This window comes from Cervus elaphus, chromosome 16 (genome assembly GCF_910594005.1).
Source record: "Cervus elaphus chromosome 16, mCerEla1.1, whole genome shotgun sequence".
Taxonomy (NCBI): domain Eukaryota; kingdom Metazoa; phylum Chordata; class Mammalia; order Artiodactyla; family Cervidae; genus Cervus; species Cervus elaphus.
This window is the reverse complement of record NC_057830.1, coordinates 30,820,166-30,837,536: the sequence shown is the minus strand read 5'-3', so window position 1 is coordinate 30,837,536 and position 17,371 is coordinate 30,820,166. Positions and strand designations below refer to the sequence as shown.

Sequence of the window (17,371 nt, the reverse complement as noted above, 5' to 3'; positions counted from 1 at the left end):
CTCTGCAGCAAGACGACGACTTGGGAAAGGATTCTGTAGACACTGAGCTCATTGTAGGGACTGTGGGACCCAGAGATTTTCATGAGAGTGAACATGCCCTTCAAGATCAAAGCAGATTGTCTTCTAAGAGGCGTCCAGTGGGCCATCCTCTGAAAAGTGACCCACTGTTCAGCATAGCTCTTTCCAGGACACTGAATTGGAGCCAGCTGGTGCCTGGAACGTACCTTGTATGTCACCTTCTGATCTCCGTCTGAAGGCCAACTGTATGTGATTAAGCATAACAGACACAGAACTTGTGTTAAGCCCTGGATGTAACTTGTTGAGTGAAGAGCAATTGACTTGAACATTGGACAAATGGATTAAGTTTCTTCTCTTCGTCTCTCTCTTTCTCTCTTATTTTTAATAGAGCAAGATTGTATCCTCTGGGCCTAGTCAATCAGTGCTCGCTGTTTGAGAAGGATATTCATGAGGTGCTGCTCTTCAGGGATACTAATTGGGATCTGAGATAAAATTTTCACACTGACATGTGCATCACCTAAGGAGGATGGCAACAAATGGCATCAAGCTAAAGTGTGTTTTGGTCTTTCCCCTTATAGTGACCAAATAATTTAGTCTTTCTTTTTTTTTTTTTTTTTTTTAAAGCTCTTGCTGCTTCTCAAAATTGCTTGCAGGTTGGAATCAACTTAAAAATTAAAAAGAAAAAAAAATACTGATGCCATTGCCAATCTGTTCTACCCAACATATTTTAATTTAACTGGTATGAGGTGTGGCCTGAGAACAGGGAATTTTAAAGCCCCTGAAGCAATTCTAATGTATAGCAGAGTCTGAGAACCACTGGAAACCACTTTTAAGCCCCATCACTCTGATGAGGCGCCAGCTGCAAGCATGTTTTATACCAACATGTTTGCGGAGTATAAACATCACAGTGCAAACTCTTGCACCCAAGAACCCTGGGCTGCTAGTGGACAATCTTTGGAAAAGTTTGAATTTGTAAACTGATAATACATATAATTCCATGGGCTCCATATGGTTCCTGTTATGCTGAGGGAACTATACACATTTGCCTTGCCCCAGGATGAAAAGATAAATAACAGATGTGGTTAATTTTTATCATACTTGTAGTGAGCAATAATAGAAAAATAAGAAATGAAGGGGGCAGTAAGAAAAGTAAAACACATGAAAATGAAATGCAAATCAACTACACTAGCTTATATCTTTGGATTTTAGAAATCCAGTTATATAATAGATAAGAAATAACTGTATCATATAATTTTTCAGTTCTAAGGGAGACAGTCTCTACAATGACAAGAAGCAATATTAAAGTTTTGGATGTTAATAGAATAATCTTAAATTGTTGATGGTAATGATAACAAAAATTTATAGTTTGCCATGTGGTAAGCACTGTTCTAAGCATTTTACACATACTATCTAATTTAATCCTCATTACAACCCTGAGATAAATACCATTTTTATTTTACAGATGAAGAAACTGAAGCCAGAGAATTTAAGTAATTTGTCCAAGGTGACATGTTTACTACATGGTGAAGCCACAAACTGAGCCCAGTTCAGATACCATTCAAACATGTTCTAAAGGTCCTGGTGATGACCTGGGGACAATCCTTTCTCAGAGAAAACACTGGTCCCATCTACAGAGATGAAGCAGAGTGTACAGCTGGAAGAATTTTTTGAGGAGAATTGCTACTAAGATTTAGGATGGCTGGGAATAAGAGTAATAATAGAATAATAATGCCAGGCACTAACATATACTTTGTGCCAGGTACTGGGTGAAGTTTGGGTGTGATTCCCATATTCTCTACTCTTTTAACTGTTGATCTCTTACTCCTGATGGTCTACTTAAGAAGTCAACATGCTGGCTAGGGTCTCTGTTGTTGTTGTTCTGTCACTAAGTCATGTCCAGCTTTTTCTGACCCCATGGATTGCAGCACTCCAGTCTCCTTTGTCCTCTACTATCTCCCGGAGTTTGCTCAAATTCATGTCCATTGACCCAGTGACGCTATCTAACCACTCATCCTCTCCTTCCCCTTCTCCTTTTGGCTTCAATCTTTCCCAACATTAGGGTCTCTTCCAATGAGTTGGCTGTTTGCCTCAGGTGGTCGAAGTACTGGAGCGTCATCATCAATCCTTCCAGTGAATATTCAGGGTTGATTTCCTTTAGGATTAAATGATTTGATCTCCTTGCTGTCCAAGGGACTCTGAAGAGTCTTCTCCAGCACCCTTCCCTTTGAAGACTTCAATTTTGTGCATATTAGGTCACTTGATGTGGTCTCACAGCTTAGTGAAGCTCTGTTTCTTGTTTTCGTTTTGAGAAACTTTTTCCTTTGTATCTGACTTTAGATGGTGTCTCTTGCTATGTTCTCAAGCCAACTGTTCTTCCCTTTTGCAATGTATAATCTTTTGATTGATTTTTTTCCCATCATTGTGGCTTGCATTTTCTTGCTTCTTCGTATGCCTGGTAGTTTTTGATTGGATGCCAAACATGCTGGATGTTCTTGCATTCTTCTAAATATTCTTTATTTTTTTTCTATAGGATGCTGTTGAGTTACTTGGAGGCAGACTGATTTTAGTATTTATCAGTTGGGACCAGGGTAGTGTTTAGTCTAGTGCTAATTATCCCCATTTCTGAATATTCTATTCAATGCTAGATGAATTGTATTGTTTTCCTGGTGGTAACAGACACTGCTGACCATCTTGTGTGCATGCCAGGTGCTGTTGTATCTAAGTCTTTGGGGAAGATCTTTCCCCAGACTTGAGTAGTCTCCTCACATATATGCACTGCTCACTATATTGCATACATAAAGGAAAACCTCTAGCTATCTCTGGAGTTCTCTGTCTATGCAGCTACCCTCTTTGTATGCTGCCCTGTGAACTCCAGCCACCTTACCCTATCCAAATGTTTATCTTCAGCTCTTTGATTTGGGGACCTGCCTGAGCTCTCCATTCCCATGCTGTGGCTTAGAATCTCTCGCAAGGTATAAATATGAAACAATCCTAGGCCTTATCTTATTTTTTCTGTGCCTCTTAGGGACCATGGTCTTTTGTCTCTGATGTCCAAAGTGTTGAAAACCATTGTTTCAAATATTTTTTCTATTGTGTTTGTTTGTTTTTTTTTCAGGTGGTTTTGTAGATCCTATTCCTTATACTCCGTCTAGGCTGGGAATGGAAGTATGAAAAATCTTCTTTTTTTTTTTTTAAACAAACTTCTTGTTCAATCTTACCAGAGGTTTGTTAATTTTATTAGTATTTTCAAATAACCCACATTTGTCTTTCTGAAATCTCCTTATGGTATAGTTGTTTATTCATAATATGTTATTTATATATTTATGTTACTAATTTCACTTGTTTTTATTATCTGCTTTCTGATTGGCCCAGTATCTTTACACAGACATACAACATAAACTGGAAACACTCCCATCCAGATTAACCCCTGGGCAGATGGTAACTCAGCTCAAGTAACTCAAGTGGCTCTTGTCTGGCATATAGCATATGTAGACTCACCTACAGTGAGGGAATTTCTTGCATAGCAATAAAGTCCAGTGTCTCCTGAAGAAGTGAAGAAACATGAAAACTCCACATATCAAGGATTCTAATCTGCAAGCATCTTACTGTGGATGAAGTATTCACTTGGCAAGGAATTGTGTGATGGCAAGGTGTTACTTAAGTCATGATCAGTCACAGGGGAATAGAGCTTGGGGTTGGACTCAGCTTAGAATCAAGACTGGGAGCTGGTGAATTTTCACAGAAAACATAATGAACTCTATACTCCATGTCCTATGGCAGGAGGTGCACACAAACAGCCATTGCTCTAGAAATTTAGAAGGTGGAGAATTGGTTCATCAGTGGCCACAGTGATCAAGAAAATCTTCATTATGTAAATAGGAATGTCTTGAAACTAGTATTGAAGGGAAATTTTATTAAATGAATACTTCAATTTCTTTTTGAGCACTTCTCAAGAAGATGGTCCCTATCATCACTGGCCTAAGTGTCTATGCTTTTTATTTTTTCTAAAGTTCTGGATATTTTCTCACAAATTTCTATAAGATAGCATTCCTAAGCCCTGTGGCACAGACACTGTTCCCTAACACAAATATTGAGTAGCTACTATTTGTGTTTCTCAGAACCTAACATACTTTCTTACAGAAAGACTGCATAAATCTTCCATTTCCTACATAGATTAAAATTTTGAATGTGACTCTTTGGTTAGAGATAGTCTTTGAAGATTTGTAATCAGGCAAAGGCTACGAAGTTTTGTGCCATTAAATCAAATTGATCAAGTCACATGTCATACGCCCTACATTCAGAAATAAGGAGGTGCTTGTTTCTTCCCTATTCATGCCAACAGTCCTCTGTGTGTGTGCTCAGTTGCTCAGTCATGTCCCATTCTTGGCAACCCCATGAACTGTAACCTGCCAGGCTCCTCTGTCCATGGAGTTTTCTAGGCAAGAATACTGGAATGGGTTGCTATTTCCTACTTTAGGGGAATCTTCTTGACCCAGGAATGGAACCTGTGTCTCTTGCATCTCCTGCATTGGTAGGTACATTTTATTACCACTGTGCCACCTGGGAAGCCCAGCAACCATTCTAGATAAACCAAATGTGCTGCCATTTGCTGTGGGAGAGGCTGTGATAAATGTGGCCATCTTTAGAAAGGTCATAAAGTCTTGTGAGGAAGAGTTACAAACCAAAATATCTCGCAATGACCTGTTTTTTTTGCATTTACATGAATGCCTTTTATAGTTATGAGGACCTATCTGTGGTGATTCATCACACAGAGGCACGATGGATAACAGGAATCTCAAAATACAGTTCTCATTGATGTTAAGTCTGTCTTGATGAGTTATAACAACTGGGAATCACCACCTTTATTGACCTTTACAAATGCCCTTGCATTTACATGAACATGACTTGAATTATGGCTGATCTGGAAAGAAAAATCAATACAAGTAGAAAAGAAAGTGTTGGCCTATTGCTTAGTCTATGGTATTTTAATAATTCGATTATTATACGGTTAGTGAAATACAGTAAACTAATTATAAGGAAACCAATTCTATTGTCTAAGTTGCATGATGTGTGTATTTATTTCATTTGTATATAGTGATCTATGACATTATTGAATGCTCACTTTGTACCAAAGAATATGCTAAGTGTCTTGTATATATTGTCTCACTAAAGATTTGTAACAATCCCATGACACAGGTATGGTCATCATCCTTATTTTGTAGAGGAGAATATTAATAGTTTTAAGTAACTTCACAATTAGACATGGTGGATGGGGTGAGCCAGGATTTGAACAAGAAAAGTTAAACTCCATTATGATTGATTGCACTGAGCTTGCCATGTAACTGCCATGTATGATCACTTTGTGATGTAAAGAAATACTGACTCACTTTATGTGCATCTAGAGCTAACATAGTATTGTTTGTCAATTATTCTTGAATAAAATAGTTAATTTAGATATGTAAAAAGATAGGAACTTAGCCAATAATGGTGTATATATATGCTTATATATGTTTGTTTAAACTTATAGTGTATATATATATGTGTGTATGCTTAGTTGCTTAGTCATGTCCAGCTGTTTGAAACCCCATGGACTATAGCCCGCCAGGCTCCCACTTCCCAGGTGGTACCAATGGTAAAGAACCCACCTGCCAATACAGGAGACATAAGAGATGCAGATTCTATCCCTGGGTTGGGAAGATCCCCTGGGGAAGGGCATGGTAACCCACTGTAGTATTCTTTCCTGGAGAATCCCAGGGATAGAGGAGCCTGGCAGGCTACATTCCATAGGGTTGCAAAGAGTCAGACTTCACTGAAGCAACTTAGCACCACTAGCACCACCATATATGTGATATATGTACAGTTAAATGCAGAGTTCCAAAGAATAGCAAGGAGAGATAAGAAAACCTTCCTCAGTGATCACTGCAAAGAAATAGAGGAAAACAACAGAATGGGAAAGACTGCTGATCTCTTCAAGAAAATTAGAGATACCAAGAGAATATTTCATGCAAAGATGGGCTCAATAAAGGACAGAAATGGTATGGACCTAGCAGAAGCAGAAGATATTAAGAAGAGTGGCAAGAATACACAGAACTGTACAAAAAAGATCTTCATGACCCAGATAATCATGATGGTGTGATCACTCACCTAGAACCAGACATCCTGGAATGTGAAGTCAAGTTTGCCTTAGGAAGCATCACTATGAACAAAGCTAGGGGACGTGATGGAATTCCAGTTGAGCTATTTCAAATCCTAAATGAGGATGCTGTGAAAGAGCTGCACTCAATATGCCAGCAAATTTGGAAAACCCAGGAGCAGTGGCCCCAGTACTGGAAAAGGTCAGTTTTCATTCAAATCCCAAAGAAAGGTAATGCAAAAGAATGCTTAAACTACTGCACAATTGCACTCATCTGACACGCTAGTAAAGTAATGTTCAAAATTCTCCAAGCCAGGCTTCAGCAATACATGAATAGTGAACTTCCAGATGTTCAAGCTGGATTTGGAAAAGGCAGAGGAGCTAGAGATCAAATTGCCGACATCTCCTGGATCATTGAAAAAGCAAGAGAATTCCAGAAAAACATCTATTTCAGCTTTATTGACTACACCAAAGCCTTTGACTTTGTGGATCACAATAAAGTGGAAAATTCTGAAAGAGATGGGAATACCAGACCACCTGACCTGCCTCTTGATAAATCTGTATGTAGATCAGGAAACAACAGTTAGAACTGGACATGGAACAACAGACTGGTTCCAAATAGGAAAAGGAGTACGTCAAGGCTGTATATTGTCACTCTGCTTATTTAACTTATATGCAGAGTACATCATGAGAAATTCTGGGCTGAATGAAGCACAAACTGGAATCAAGATTGCCAGGAGAAATATCAACAACTTCAGATATGCAGATGACACCACCCTTATGGCAGAAAGTGAAGAGGAACTAAAGAGCCTCTTGATGAAAGTGAAAGAGGAGAGTGAAAAAGTTGGCTTAAAGCTCAACATTCAGAAAACTAAGATCATGGCATCTGGTCCCATCACTTCATGGCAAATAGATGGGGAAACAGTGTCAGAGTTTATTTTTCTGGGCTCCAAAATCACTGCAGATGGTGATTGCAGCCATGAAATTAAAAGACGCTTATTCCTTGGAAGGAAAGTTATGACCTACCTAGATAGCATATTAAAAAGCAGAGACATTACTTTGCCAACAAAGGTCTGTTTAGTCAAAGCTATGGTTTTTCCAGTAGTCATGTATGGTTGTGAGAGAGAAAGAAAGAAAGCTGAGCGCTATAAAGAAAGCTGAGCACTGAAGAATTGATGCTTTTGAACTGTGGTGTTGGAGAAGACTCTCGAGAGTTCTTTTGAACTGCAAGGAGATCCAGCCAGTCCATCCTAAAGGAAATCAGTCCTGTGTGTTCATGGGAAGGACTGATGTTGAAGCTGAAACTCCAATACTTTGGCCACCTGATGCGAAGAACTGACTCATTGGAAAGGACCCTCATGCTGGGAAAGATTGAAGGTGGGAGGAGAAGGGGATGCCAGAGGATGAGATGGTGGGATGGCATCACCAACTCAATGGACTTGAGTTTGGGTAAACTCCGGGAGTTGGTGATGGACAGGGAGGCCTGGCGTGCTGCAGTCCATGGGGTTGCAAAGAGTCGGACATGACTGAGCAACGGAACTGAACTCAACTGAATTTAGAATATAGAAAAATAGTTAAGGCAATATTTGTGCATTCGTACAAGCTCAGTCATGTCTGACTCTTTGCAACCCATGAACTGTAGCCCACCAGGCTCTTCTGTCCATGGAATTTTCCAGGCAAGAATACTGAAGTAGGTTGCCATTTCCCACTCCAAGGGATCTTCTTAACCTAAGAATCAAACACACATCTTCTGTGTCTCCTGCACTGGCAGGCAGATTCTTTACCACTTCACCATCTCGGAAGCCACAGCAATATATATGTCATAAAAACTTATCAACTATTTTTCTTCTCCTTAATTTATCACTGTGGCTCAGATGGTAAAGAATACACCTGCAATGCAGGAGACCAGATTTCAATCCCTGGGTTGGGAAGATCCTCTGGAGAAGGGAATGGATACCCACTCCAGTATTCTTTTTGGAGAATTCCATGGACAGAGGAGCCTGGCGGACTAGAGTCCAATGGGTCACAAAAAGTTGGACATGACAGAGTGACTAATACACAAGCACACACACACATACACACCTACAAACACATATGTACAGGCATACATATGCATATGGATGTTCCAATTCACTGGGAAGGAAAGTGTGTTTCATTTTGTGCTGTTCCATGTCAGGGCATATGTATGTGACTGCTACTGATGGGAAAGAGTTTCAGTTCAGATGAGGCCTCTGCAGGAACCCCACCTCCCAGAAGAAAACAAAGTCCCTTTCTGGGCACATTGCTTGCATCTCCAAAACAGTCTTTCTTCCATGCTGGCTTATGTGAGAGCTTGCTATGAACACGTCTCTGTCCCTTTCTGGACTTAAGCAAGATTGGGGGACCTTTGTCTAGACTTCCCATCGGTGCTTGAACATGGGGGCTGCTCAGCAGACATGTCAGTATATGCCTAAATGTTTCTTTCCGAATGAACCCTCATCTGTTCAGTAAGAACTAGTTTGTGCTCACTACTGGTTTCCCTTTGAGATGGAGTCCTTATTAACACTTCTTGATTTTTAGAGGATGAGGGATAAATGGGAAAATGGGTACATTCACTTTGTATCTTTGTTTACTTAAAGTTTTATTTTCAGGCAAGTGGATTCAATATATGCCTTTCCCCAGGGTGAGAGGCTCACAAAGCAAGAGGAATGTCATTTTTCAGTCAACAGAAATAGAGGTAAGTCAATCTGGTGCCTACATGCTCTGTGAATGCTGGCAGCCAGCCAGAGTTCAGGTCTTAATTAAGCAGATTAGGCCAAAGAAAATACAAATGCAAACCCAGGCAAATTACCAAAAATTGCTGTTATTCCAGCATTCCAACACACAGGATTTCTGAATATAAACTGCCCCCCAAAATATTGTTGGTTAAGACTGAGGATAGCAAATCCTCTGTCTGACTGCAAATCTGTCTGCTGGAACTTCAGATATATAAGCTCCAATCTGAGGCTTTTCCATACATACCAGGCAGGAGAGCCTCTGGGACTGTGTGTGTGTGTGTGTGTGTGTGTGTGTGTGTGTGTGTGTGTGTGTGTGTGTGTGTGTGTGTGTGTGTGTGTGTGTGTGTATGCACGTGCATACACACATGCACTCTGAAGATTCATCATGTCAAAAGCAGTACTTGCTCTGCAGTCCTTGTTAGAATAACCACATCACACAATGGTTTCTTTCTAAATAAACAGAGGAGGAGAGCTGGCTGATAAGGCCCTTTGTAAGATACATCAGGCCAAATTCAATCAGCAGTGCCTGGATGCAGACAAGTGGTCTTCTATGTTGGCTGGCTTGGGGGACAATATCATCCATCCTGTACACAGGCCCCCATAATTGCGTCTCATTCCTGACTCCTGCAAAAAAAAATGACCCCCTCTTCCCATGGTTTGCAAAACACATGGGGAGGAAATAGCAGATCTGAGCTAACTGGTCCAAGAATTCTAACCAGATGATAGAAAAATGTTTTGTCAAAGTAAGAGTTCTTTGAATTTTTAAGAGCCCTATATAATTTAATACACGATCTTTTCAAGATAAAGTCCAATATGGGACCAGCAGAACTATCTGCCATTATTTCAGAACATTTTGCCAATTCTTTCCTTTTGGATTCTCCTCTGGAGAACATTCTTTCTTAGTCCTCCCCCTACTTTTCTTTTTGGCAAGAGTATAAAAGAGTTTGCCACTTATGCAACACAGTAAACAACACAATTGAAGAAAAAATGCCTTGCAAAAGTGTACTGTGTTTTCATCTTTATTAAATAAACCCCATAAAAATAAATAAATAAATAAATAAACCCCATAAAGAAGTGATTTTTAAGAAGTCTGTTAACCTACCATTGGTTTCTTGGGGGAGCTGGCTAGTGTTTTGATCCCTGAGTCAGTGACCCCTTTTATTTGTTTCCATGTTATTTGTTTTCAGCTTTTTGTCTGCAATAGTAACTTGAACCAGGAAGTACTCTTCAGAAGTTGATGCTCTTGACCAAGACTATGGCTGAAGTGGATACAAGGCTATACCCTGAGCACTTCCTTTGGGAAGAAACAACATGGTGATTAGCTTTCCTGCTTTTTGGAGGTTTTCGTCTATAGGCGTGAAGGCACTGTTTGCCTATTTTGGTAGAGCCTTCCTCCTGACTTCCTAACCATTATCTACCCAGGTGTCTATATTCTCTGCCAAGGCAAGTCTACTGGGGGACAAAACTCCATATTTCATGATTATCTTCATTTAAAAAAAAATGCTCTTCCCTTTATTGTGAGTAGTTGAAAGCAGTAAAGTAATTTCATAATAAGATTAATTCACAGAAAGGTAAGAATGACTGATAGCATTTTGAGGAATACCACTTCAAGTAATTTGTTCATACTTACAGAATAAGGACATACATTTCTTTGAGAATTTCATCTGTTTGCACATAATCTATTCTGTCCCTGTGTGTCATTCGAAACCCAGTTTTAGGTTTCAAATATATTATCATGATAAAGTTAATCCAAAAGGATAAATCTTTATTGACACTATTCTAAGGACTAGGGTAGATAAACAAGACCTCTTCAAACCCACAGATCATATCATATTGGAAACTGATTGCTCAGATCACTCTGTCATATTCTTATATCTAAACCAGGACCGAGGATTAAAAACTTTCCTACCGTGTCTTTGAAAGATCCTTCCTTTGCATGGATGATTGGGCAGAGTGGCTTAATATCAGAAAGCATGTTCTATAGAATAAAATAAGTAAGTACATAATTAATTCCCATATAATCTATTCTGTTCTTTGCTTGGTCAGAAATTCCTACCGTTTGATCCTCTATCTGTGGAGTGAATATCGAAGAGGTACAACAAGGCAGCTACTCACATAGGAGGGGCTTTCAGAAGACTCCTAGCTTGTGCGGATACAGAACTACAGAAGACAACAGTCAAGACAAGGGTAAAATGAGCTGGAGAAAACCTAAAGGCAATGGACTAGATAACATGAATTAGGAGTTAAAGCCTCAGAGATCCAAATGGCTTTCCCAGTGAAAAATTCATTTATCTTGACCTAAGACAGGAAATGAGGAGGAGAAAGAAGTCATCAAGCAGAAGAAAACTTAAACATTTGAAGAGAGAAAGTCAATGTGCTCCAGATGCCTATAGTGGAGACATTTTGGGAAAAGTTCCAGAAGTTTGATGGAGCTAGTGTGTATCAGTGGAATTGTGCCCTTCCTGCAGAGCCCTCTGGAGGGCCAATAAACCCCATTGCAGGTCACCATGCTGGTTGGACTCTCATGAAGAGGGAAAGGGAATGGGTAGAGCCATGGAGGAGGAGTGATGTCTCCAGGAATAATTTTCAAGAACGTTTTATGATAGTGGGATGAACGTCTTCAGTGGTGATCAAAGATAGAGAGCAATTAACACTGAGAAGAAAGATTCCTAAGTTTAGCATAGTAAAATTTGATTTGGAATTCCCAGCTTTGCTCCCAACTATTTTAAGAGGTCCCTCCTGATGCTGTCTATCCCTATTGTGAAAACTCAAGTTTTCCACAAAGTTACTAATGTCTTACATATCACGGTGTTGTGCTCTTTAACTCCCAAGATAATTGTTCCTCTCAAAGCAAGGAAGTCACTGATGGGAATACAGTTAACTTTACTGGACAGCAAATTTGCATTTATTCCTTCTGGGAGAATTAGTCTGAGGCAGTATAACTTGAAGGATCTCTATAAAGAGTAAACATCGATTGAGACTTGGCTCTTGTTTTCCTCAATAATCTAGAAATATGATGGGCTGTAAGTGTCCTGCAAATGTCCTTTCTCTCCCTAGAACCCATGAACTCACTCTCCCCACCTCAGGCCATCTGGTGTCTGCATTAGACTTCCATGTGGTTTTTCACTCACAAGACCAGGTCTGCACCCAGCCTCTCTCACGTCAGGAATTTGATCCTAGCAATGCTTTGTCCAGCACTTCCGCTCCTTCTTTCACATGTTTCTTGAAGCACCATGATTTCCCTGAATAATAAAAGCTTTTTTTCTCCTTATCATTTTTCTTCTATAGAGCCTCCAGATATGAAATCAAATGTTGTACATAAACTGTGTGCATACTTTATTTGTGTGTTTATTATTTATTCATAGGTATTGGTTGTTGTTTGCATCCATGGCTTAGATGTTCTTTGTTGAAATATTCTCTTTTTTTGTGTCAATAATGCCCATGTTCAGTTGTAACCTATTTAAAGGTAGAAAGGATACTCTTTAGCAAGTAGTTTTCAAAATGAATCTCTCTCTCTCTCTCTCTCTCTCTGTGTCTATATATATATATATTGTATGTATTTCAAAACACTCAAGTTTTATTGTTCAGTGGTTTTTGTAAGTATAATTTGTTGATGTTCAAAATGTTTTTCTGCTCCAGTGCACAGTCACCAAGTAGACACTACACCATCATGAATAACCCATAGCTAAAACTGCATTTGATAACGAACCATTGTTGCTGACAATGATGTTCACTCATTGCCTGCTTTTTTGGTTCTTTTAAAAACTGCCTTCAATTATAATATGATCTTTAATACTGTTTTTAATAAGTGAAAAACAATTTATAGTAACTGGCTTTCAGCAATTTGGGAGGAATCATTTCAGATAAATAAAGTCAGAGAGCAGAAGAGGTGAATTGTCTCTATAGTTCTCTCAAAACTAGGAGTCAGTGATATTTACAAGGCAAGTGGGGAAGGCATCCTTCTTTATTTCCAGTGTTATAACATCTCACCGCATGATTTTTAGGGATGTGGTGGGGCAGCCCTCTGTCACTCCCACTGCAGGGTTCCACTGATAAGCTGTTTGGAGCAGACAAGACTGTGCTTAGATTGGATGTTTGAGACTGAGCCCGGTAGCAGAGTTGTAAAATCGTGGATGAGAAAGGCCGGTAGGAGACACAGTGTGTGGCTGATATTTGCCTCTTCCTGACCAAATGCTGCTGCATATGGATGAGCCTCTACAGAAACACAGTGTATCTCATGGGGTGGGGGTAGGGGTGTGGGTGTCAATGGAAAGGTTGACATGACTTTAGGGGACTCCAGGCGGCAATTGCATGGCCTGAGCAATACCAATGAAGGAGGCTTCCTTTGCTTCTGAGCTCTCCTCCAGAGAAGCTTCCACCAGAATGGCAGTGACCATGGTAGAGAGATGCATGTTTCCTTTGCTGGTGGATGGTCTAGACCATCAGACACACTTACCTGATTGAGGCCCCCACTTCTCTTCCTGCAGGGTCTCTGCATTACACTGGCCTGGCTCCAGACTTCCTGAATCTGGCTACAACAAAAGCAACAGTCCCCCAAAAGGAGCCTTTTAGTCAATGGTTTAAATTCCTGGTTTTCTGTCCCTCAAGGGACAATGAAAGGGGCCTGACCTCTTGCTCATGTCAAGAAGGTTTGGAGTTCTCTGGAAAGAGGAGAGAGACAACTTCTTAACAGTTTGATTGGATAGCTGGAGTTACTACACAGGCACAGAAAAAAAGACTGAAGAGAAATAAGGTGGAAAAGTTAACTGTATGGTGAAATTTCAGGTGATCTCCTTTTACTCTTTGCAAAATTCTCTACAACAAGCATGTATTTTAAAAACCACTAAAAATAAATAATGTTAAAATAGGCACCCAAAACCTGAACACAGTAAAATACTTTAAGTATGTGCTTATGTACAAAAATCCCAAACAAATCAAGGTTGTCAGAAATCACAAAAGATAATTTAATTCAAATTAAAGATGTGAGCTATTATCATTTTCAGATATTTACAGAATAGACTAGCAGGACTGAACTGTGTTTGTGAATGAGACATGATAACTTTGTTTCCTGCTGTGACAGTTGTTTCTCTCTCTTTAACCAAGATTATATTTCCAGAATATCTACTTCTCCATTTCTCCTGCCTTTTATTTTTCCATGGTTGCAATCTCCTGTAATTATGGGAAAAATCTTTCCTGGAGCAGCAGCTCTGAGATTAGCCAGTTTGGAGCCAACCTGAGTATTCCCAATTGGTGCTCATTATCTTCTTTGTAAGAACAGTTTTCAGGACAGAGTTAGCTCTGCTCTGAGACTTAAAACAGCTGGAAAATGCATGACTTGACATGCATTAGATCTGACAGCATGTGAATCCACTGTTCAAAAGTACTTAATACCTATTTAATTTTCTTTTTTTGGGGCATTTTATTTTCTTGTCCTTAAATAATCACCACAGTAATCAAAAGCATTTATGAATTACTGAAGTGGAACTCAAAATACTTAAGAGCCAATTGATTGCTTGGATAAACAAATGCCAAAGTTCAGGAGAAGGTCAGAAAGTTGAGTGTTGTCTTTTATTTTGAAGAGCTCAGTCTTTAAATTGCACACATTTGTCCTTGAACTGTCTGAATTCAGCCTGAAAGGGCCGAAATGATCTCCAAATTAAGTCCTCTTGTACCTTGTTGATATACATCTATTTAAGAAAACATGAGATCCCCATTTTGTTAATTTTTAAACACTAATCTATGCTTCAAGATTTAATAAACAGTCTTTGTTAATGACCATTTTAGTCATTTATTCATTCATTCATTCTAACCTTTCTGGATTACATCAGAAAATAAAACAAACAAAAATGTCACTATGGAGCTTAAATTCTAGTCAGTGTAGAATAAACATAATACATAAGTAAAATATATAGTATGATAGGTTCTATGGAAAAAACAGAATAGCAGAGGGGAGATGAGGAGAAAACAGACAGCAACTTTAGATGGGGCAAGGGGAGTGGGGATCTGGGTCAATCTCATTAAGAGGGTGACTTTTAGGTAAAGACTTGGAAAGGGGAGCAGGTTAGTCAAAAGAAGGGAGTGATCCAGGCAGGCAGAATAAACGGTGCAAGAGTCCTGAGAAGGGAGGAGAAAGGGAGAAGGGGCTGGTCGCAGGACTGCAGTGCAACTGGAGGGGGGGGGGGGGAGGGGTGTTGCTATGGAGCGTGACGTCAGAGCACGCATGGGGGAGGGGTTAGATATTATGTAGGGGCTCCTGGGCCACCATGGAGATCTTGACTCTTCCTTTCAAATGGGAGCCATTGCAGAATTTTAGAGGAGGACTTGACCTGACTTCCAGGGATCACCCTGGCTGCAGTATTGAGACTGGATTGAAGTGGGCAAGCTTAGGAGAAGGGAGACCAGATAAGAAGCAGTCAGAGTGCTTATGATGCAGCTGCTTAGACCAGATTGGTGGCAGAGGAAGCAATGGGAAATGGTCAGACTGACCCTGTTATCCAGGTGGAGCTAACAGGGCTTGCTAATGGATGGGAGGCAGGTGTGGGGGGAAGACAGGAGAAAAACGAGGTTTTCCAAGGACTCGCCGGCTCAGCAATGTGAGAGAGGGGGCTGCCTTCCAGTGAGTTTGTGTTTCTCTGTTTCAGAGACTCAATGGTAAACTTCTGGAAGACAGGGACCAGTGTCTTGTAAACTTCATTTGTTATTTTTGTTGTTATATCACTAAGTCATGTGTGACTTTGTGACCTCATGGACAGGCTCCTCTGTCCTCCACTATCTCCTAGAATTTGCTCGAATTCATGTCCTTTGACTCAGTGATGCCATCTAACTATCTCATCCTCTGCTGGCCCCTTCTCCTTTTGCCTTCAATCTTTCCCAGGATCAGGATCTTTTCCAATGAATCGGCTCTTCGCATCAGGTGGTCAAAGTATTGGAACGTCAGCTTCAGCACCAGTCCTTCCAATGAATATTCAGGGTTTATTTCCTTTAGGATTGACTGGTTTGATCTTGCATTCCAAGGGACACTCAAGAGTCTTCTTCAGCAACACAGTTCAAAAGCATCAATTCTTTGGCAGTCAGCCTTCTTCATGGTCCAACTCTCACATCCGTACACAACTACAAGAAAAATCATAGATTTGATTATATGGACCTTGTGTCAGCAAAGTGATATTTCTGTTTTTCAATACAGTCTATGCTTGTCATAGCTTTCCTTCCAAGAAGGAAGCGTCTTTTAATTTCATGGCTGCAGTCACATTCCACAGTGATTTTCAAAAAAAATCTGCGACTGCTTCCACTTTTTCCACTTCTATTTGCCATGAAGTGATGGGACTGGATGCCGTGAATCTTACTTATTGAATGCTGAGTTTCAAGCCAGCTTTTTCAGTCTCCTCTTTCACTCTCATCAAGAAGTTCTTTAGTTCTTCTTCACTTTCTACCATTAGAGTGGTACCATCTGCTTATCTGAGGTTGTTGATATTTCTTCTGGCAATCTGGATGCTAGCTTGTGATTCATCAAGCCTGGCATTTTGCATAATGCATTCTGCATGTAAGCTAAATAAGCAGGGTGACAATGTACAGCCTTGTTGTACTCCTTTTCCATTTTGCAACAGTCCGTTGTTTCATGTAAGGTTCTAACTGTTGCTTCTTGATCTGCATACAGGTTTCTCAGGAAATAAGTAAGGTGGTCTGGTATTCCCATTTCTTTAAGAATTTTCCACAGTTTGTTGTGATCCATACAGTCAAAGGCTTTAGAGTAGTCAATGAAGCAGAGGTAGATATTTTTCTGGAACTCCGTTGCTTTCTCCATGATCCTATGAATGTTGGCAATTTTATCTCTAGTTCCTCTGCCTCTTTGCAACCCAGCTTGTACATCTGGAAGTCCTTGGTTCATGTACTGCTTGAAGGATTTTGAGCATAAACTTGTTAGCATGTGAAATGAGTGCAATTGTATGTTAGTTTGAACATTCTCAAAGAATGGGATTGGAATGAAAGCTGACTTTTTCCAGTCCTGTGGCCACTGCTGAGTTTTCCAAATTTGTTGGCATATTGAGTGCAGAACTTTAACAGAGTCATCCTTTAGGATTTGAAATAGCTCAGCTGGAATTCCATCACCTCCATTAGCTTTATTTGTTGTAATGTTTCCTAAGGTCCACTGACTTCACACTCCAGGATGTCTGGCTCTAGGTGACCAGAGTCACCACACCATCCCCATGGTTATCCGGGTCATTAGGATCTTTCTCGTATAGTTCTTCTATATATTCTTGCCACCTCTTCTTAATATCTTCTGCTTCTGTTAGGTCCTTGCCATTTCTATTCTTTACTGAGCCCATCTTTGCATGAGATGTTCCCTTGGTATCTCCAATATTCTTGAAGAGATCTATAGTCTTTCCCATTCTATTGTTTTCCTCTATTTCTTTGCATTGTTCACTTAGGAAGTCTGTCTTATCTCTACTTGCTATTCTTTGGAACT

The 17,371-nt window shown here is 40.0% G+C and overlaps 1 long non-coding RNA gene across 5 annotated transcripts in view; it reads left to right on the top strand.

Annotated features, from left to right (window-relative positions):
• The window catches only part of LOC122710075, a 68,859-nt gene extending 53,847 nt beyond the window's left edge, over positions 1 to 15,012 (top strand). Inside the window, exons 4-7 of one of the 5 annotated variants that reach the window (XR_006345810.1) lie at positions 3,391 to 3,668; positions 8,782 to 8,867; positions 10,095 to 10,221; positions 10,954 to 15,012. This is a non-coding gene — a long non-coding RNA (uncharacterized LOC122710075). Of the gene's footprint in view, positions 1 to 3,390; positions 3,669 to 8,769; positions 8,868 to 10,094; positions 10,222 to 10,953 lie in introns of all 5 variants that reach the window. The other 4 variants (XR_006345811.1, XR_006345812.1, XR_006345813.1 and 1 more) reach the window with 4 other exon arrangements.
• Positions 15,013 to 17,371: the final 2,359 nt, after the last annotated feature.